Here is a 5,667-nt window from a genome sequence, read left to right as displayed (position 1 = left end):
CCACAGCACCACTTCTGGCTTTTTTCTTTTTGCTTATGTGGTGCTGAGGAATCGAACCCAGGGCCTCATGCATGCAAGGCAAGTGCTCTACCACTGAGCTACCTTCCCAGCCCGAGACTCTGATCTTAAACCACCAGAAAACTGGAAGTGGTGCTAGTTCAAGTGGTAGAGTGCTCGCCTTGAGCTGAAGAGCTCAGGGACAGCGCCTAGGCCCAGAGTTCAAGCCCCATGACCCACCCACCCCCCAAAAAAAAATGCAGTTTTGAAGATTCTCAGACCCCTTGAGGAAGGAAATGAAGGGTGACCACTGCCCTCTATGTGTCACGCGTGGAATTGCAGATGCATCCAACAATACCTAAATGTTCCTCTAAATCCATTGACATCATGGAAGGAAGGGACCCGAGCCTTACCAGGTGAAGTTCACCTCTCTAAGGATTTCTCTTAGTAGGAGCCAAGAGGATGGACAGAAGATGGAGACACACAGGCTGTTCCTGTGCTGTTTTAGTTATCCTCCCACAGCAGCTTTGTTACCTTTTTTTTTTTGGTCTTCATTGGTACTGGGGATCGAACCCACGACATTGCACTTGACAATGACAATCACTTTGCCACTGAGCTACATCCCAGCCCCCACACCAGCCTGAGCGTCCCCTTCTCCCGCTTCCCAGTCTCATCCATTTCCACTCCACTCAGGAGAAACCGAAAGTTTCCTGAGTCGGGTTGAGGTTTTGACAGTAAGCCACATGAGATTTTTGATAATCACAGCAACAGTGTGGTTTTAAAAAAAAAATCATGAAAAAAATTCACTAAGTCATCTCCAAACTGAAAGAAATTAATCCTATAGGTAGGACTGGGGGCATAACTCAATAGGTAGAGCACTTATTTGGCAAGTGTGAGGTTTTGACTATGAACCCCCACCAAAAGATACGTCAGAAAAGTCATCATGAGGGCTGGGAAGGTGGCTCCGTGGTAGAGTGCTTGCCCCATATGCATGAGGTTCTGGGTTCGATTCCTCAGCACAACATAAGCAGAAAAAGCTGGAAGTGGCACTGTGGCTCAAGTGGTAGAACACTAGTCTTGAGCTGAAGAGCTGAGGGACAGTGCCCAGGCCCAGCAAAAAAAAAGAAGAAAAGGCCTATGAGACTCATCTCCATTTCCAGTTCATCTCCAATTAGCCACTCAAAAACCAGAAGTAGTGCTGTGGCTCAAAGTGGCAGAACACATACCTTGAGCAAAAAGCTCAGGGACAGTGCCCAGGTCCTGAGTTCAAGCCCCACAACCAATAACAAAAGATGAGCTGTTACAGATAGGTCATAGGCATGGTGGTACATGCCTTTAATCCCAGCACTCAGGAGGATAGGCAGGGAGATCCCAAGTACAGGGGCAATCTGGGCTACCTAACAGGAAACAGTGATGTGGATCCTGAGAGGTCAGGCAGGAGGCGGGTGCGCTGAGGGGTGATCATGAGACAGGTGAGGTTAGCGCAACGTCTGCAGTAAAAGGCAGAGAATTCTGAAGGAAGAGGGGAATCCAGATAGCATGAGTTAAAGAAGCAGCTGGGAGTCCAGGTGGGCCAAGCTAGGTGGCCTGGCAGGGGCAGAGCACTGGAGGGGAGAGAGCACTGTTCAGGGAGGAGGAGGAGTCCTCTTGAGTCTTCACTTGGGAACTAAGTAGTGATGGCACAAGCATTCAAGGAACTCCCAGAGCCTGGGGAAAGCAGCACCCCCAAAACAGCACGGAAGGTGATCATCCGAGCTCACACAGGCCAGCCGCAGTCATGGAGTTCCACCAACCACAGCAAAAATGGCCTCATGCAAAGCCATGGGGTGAAATATTCTCAGAGGGAAAATTAGCTCCACACCAAAGGATGCTCTGGTGCTGCCTCCCATGATGCACCTCAAAAGCTCCCATTCCCAGCCAGAGCAATCCTGCTGCCTTGCCCAATGCCTAGGACCAGGTGCCAGGTGGAAAAACTCCCATGAGACAATGATCTCTAATTAACCAGCAAATGGCCACAGGTGGCAGTGTGGCTCAAGCGATAGAATGCCGGACTCTAAGCAAAAAATTCCAAGTGAGGGCAGGTGCCAGGGGCTCACATCTGTAATCCTAGATACTCAGGAGGCTGAGATCTGAGGCTCACAGTTCAAAGCCAGCCAAGCAGGAAAGTCTGAGAGACTCTTACCTCTAATTAACCACCCAAAAGTTGGGCATGGAACTGTGGCTCAAGTATTACAGTGGTAGCCTTGAGCAAAAAAAGTTTAGGAGCCAGGCTCCAGTGGCTCATGTCTGTAATCCTAGCTACTTGGGAGACTGAGATCAGGACAAGCCAGCCTGGGTAGGAAAGTCCATGAGACTGTTAACGCCAATAAACCACTAGAAAACTGGAAGTGGTGCTGTGGCGCAAGCGATAGAACCCTTGCCTTGAGCTGAAGAGCTGAGGGACAGCGCTCAGGCCCAGAGTTCAAGCCCCAGGACCAGCACAGAAAGAAAAGAAAAACAATAACAAATAAATTCCACCCACCATGATGGGGTTCACATGAAAGATGAGGAGCTACTTGCAGGGTGACAGATCCAAGCATGGAGAAGGTCGCCCTTTCCTACCTTACCTCCTATGATCTGCTACACAGGATTTCTACATAGCATAAAATCCCTTCACAGCAAGTGAATGTCATTTCAAAGGAAATTTGTTTGATCAGAGGGTTCTAAGCCCCATGGAGGATGTCCTCATCAAACACCTACGTGACAAGCCAAAATTCCAGCAAGACCTACCCAGACACAAGTCCAACCTGACACCACGTGTCCCGGGGGCAGTTACAATGGTGGTGGAAGACAGGAGGGCAGAGAAGGACAGAAAGTTTTGTTCCCTTAATACCGAGGGCCCTATTTCCTCCAGGAATACTTGGCTTGTATCCACAGAAACCATGGAGGACAACAGAAACCCAGGTCCCCAGACAGGCCCCAGAATGGCTTGGAGCCGATGTACAAAAGTCCATCATCTCCAGTACCGAGAAAAAGCCAGGGGCTTTGGGGATTCTCCTGGTGCAAAGCAGCAACTGCACGTGTGGCCACCACACGCACCCAGGGGACTCATGAACGTTTGCATCCTCCTCAGAAAGATGGGACCCCTGAGGATTCTCTTGTTCCAGCTTTTGTTTATTTCTAGATAATGAAGACAATCAACAAAACTTCCCAGATGTACTGTCCTGTGGGGCCGGTGGGCTGAGAGAGGAAGATTAAGAACATACAATGCTGCGATCTCAAGATTGCAGTTCAAAGCCAGCCAAGAGTCTGATCTCAGATTAAGGGGGTGGGGGGGAAGCGGTGGCAGAAGTGGAGGTATGGCTAAAGTGGTAGAGTGCTAGTCCTGAGCAGAAAAAGCCAAGCAAGAACGGAAGACCCTGAGTAGACCCCAGTAGTGGCACCAAAAATAAATCAAACAAAAACTCCATCGATTTGGAGAAGGAATCATTTGTTTCCCATCAAGCTCACCTACTTAATAGGCTCCTGGGGTATACTGGGCAGAACACGTGCCTTATATTTCAAAGTCCTGGATTTGATCCCTAGCACCAGAAAGAACAAGAAAAACATGGCCTAGACACTTCCCACCTTGCGGCTGGGGTCTGAACTGAGCACAATTTTGTGTAGTTTGCCAACCTCACTGCTACCCTCTAAACCAGGCAAGCTCAGCCTGAATTCAGCCTGACCTGCAACTTCACCAGGAAAGTCAAACCATCATTAGGGAGCCCTCCAGGCCCCTCCCGGCAGGACAGGCCTTCCTCTCCTCAGAGAGAAAGGAGGTTTCTCCACGGATGGTGCCCCAGGCCCTCGCTCTGAGCCTCCACTTTCTCCAGCTGACACCTTCTTTGCAGACACTCTTAAGCCGGTCTCTGCCAGGTCACAGTCGCTCCAGTCACCCACGGCAAGGCCCAGCCCCTCCCAGCACCCGAGCAGCTCAACTTTGACTGGCAGCCACGCCCCGGAAGTGCTGACTACGCCACGCCCCCCGGGAGGGCTGGCTACCTTCCCTCCACACACGCTCGCCCACCCCCCAGCCGCCTGCACACAGCTGCAGCGCTTCCGTGGTCTGAAAGCTGCAGGGTCGTCCTTCGGGGGAAACTGCCAAGGTTCACCTGTTTGCACCTCACCTGCCTTTCCTGAGATGGTGCTTGGTCCACGGCTTTCTAGAACTCAAGGGCCTGGCAAGAAAGTCCCAAGAGTTAATCATGGAATAGACTTCCCACAGAGTCACCACGTACAAAGGCGTGGGCAGCGATGGGACCTTTTGGGAAAGGCCGGGCTCTCAGGGACAAGAGCCAGTGGGAAGCCAGGAGCAGCTGTGGGTCTGAAGGGACCAACGGAGGGGCCATACTTCTAGAGCCCAGGAAAGTGGGAGCCCCCGCAGAGGGGCACCCCCAAGAGCTGCTTTGCTGAGGATGGGAGATGGGGTGGTAGGACCCTCTTCTTCCTCCTGCCTCTCTGATCTCCAAATGGGGCCCGTTGGCTCCACATCTGGAAGCCAGAGGGCCAAGGAGCTGAAGGGACAAGCAGAGTTTCTTTTCTGGACTCAGAAGGCAGAGTCCGAGGGGGGGGGGGGGAGCTAGGCTTCCTTCACTCCTCCACTAAGCCACAGTCCCAGCAAGAAGTAACTAAAGCAAACAATGGCTGGAGTTGTGGCTCAAGTGGTAGAGTGTCCGACTAGCAAGTGTGAGACCCTAAATTCAGTTCCCAGTCACACCAAAACCAATATATAAAACTTGAAATGTTTAGTGATTATGCTGAATAGAACACTCTCCTCAAGTATTTCTACGCTAGTCCTTGATTCTCCATTGTTAGTTTTTGTGTTTGTTTTGTCAATTATGGGGTGCTGTTCCTGAACTTTTTTGCTCAAGGCCAGCACTCTACCACTTTTGAGCCACAGCTCCACATCCAGCTTTTGAGTGGTTAATCAGAGATAAGAGTCTCATGGGGGACTTTTCTTCCCTGGGATGGCTTTGAACTATGATCCTCAGATCTTAGCCTCCTGAGTAGCTAGGATTAACGGTGTAAGCCACTTGTGCCAGGCTTGATTTTCCATCTTTAGACAGTATCAGTTTGCTTTGTATCATGAAAAGAAGCACAGATAGTTTATAGTCAGAGCTCAGATGATGGGAGCTATAAAACTCAGGCACTAGAGTTAAGGGAATACCAGAAAACCTCATGATCAAGATTGTTTATTATTTTATTGTATTATAAAATTAATGAAGGGCTAGGATGTAGCTCAGTGGCAAAGCACTTGCCTAGTAAATGCAATGTCCTGGGTTCAATCACCAGTACCAGATCACCAAGGCAGGAAATTCCCTGAGACTCTTATCTCCAATAAACTGGAAGTGGTATTGTGGCTGAAGTAGTAGAGTGCTAACCTTAATCTTAAGAGCACAGGGACAGCATCCAGGCCCAGAGTTCAAGCCCCATGACATAATAATAATAATAACAATAATTATGATGATGAAGAAGAAAGCTGGCTTACACCTGTAATCCTAGCTACTCAGGAGGCTGAGATCTGAGGATCACAGTTCAAAGCCAGCAGAGCAGGAAAGTCCATGAGACTCTTTTCTCCTATTAACCACCAGAGGGCTGGGAAGGTGGCTCAGTGGTAGAGCGCTTGCCTTGCGTGCCTGAGGCCCTGGGTTC

The 5,667-nt window shown here is 50.0% G+C and overlaps 1 protein-coding gene across 2 annotated transcripts in view; it reads left to right on the top strand.

Moving 5' to 3' along the window:
- Window positions 1-5,667, top strand: part of Nob1 (NIN1/RPN12 binding protein 1 homolog (S. cerevisiae)) — a 13,528-nt gene that overhangs the window by 723 nt on the left and 7,138 nt on the right. The gene's annotated exons all lie outside the window — the stretch shown is intronic.

The sequence above is a fragment of the Dipodomys ordii genome, unplaced genomic scaffold (genome assembly GCF_000151885.1).
Source record: "Dipodomys ordii isolate 6190 unplaced genomic scaffold, Dord_2.0 Scaffold18, whole genome shotgun sequence".
In the NCBI taxonomy this organism is placed as follows: Eukaryota; Metazoa; Chordata; class Mammalia; order Rodentia; family Heteromyidae; genus Dipodomys; species Dipodomys ordii.
Note: the sequence above shows the minus strand (reverse complement) of the source record. Positions and strands in the feature narration are given on the sequence as shown.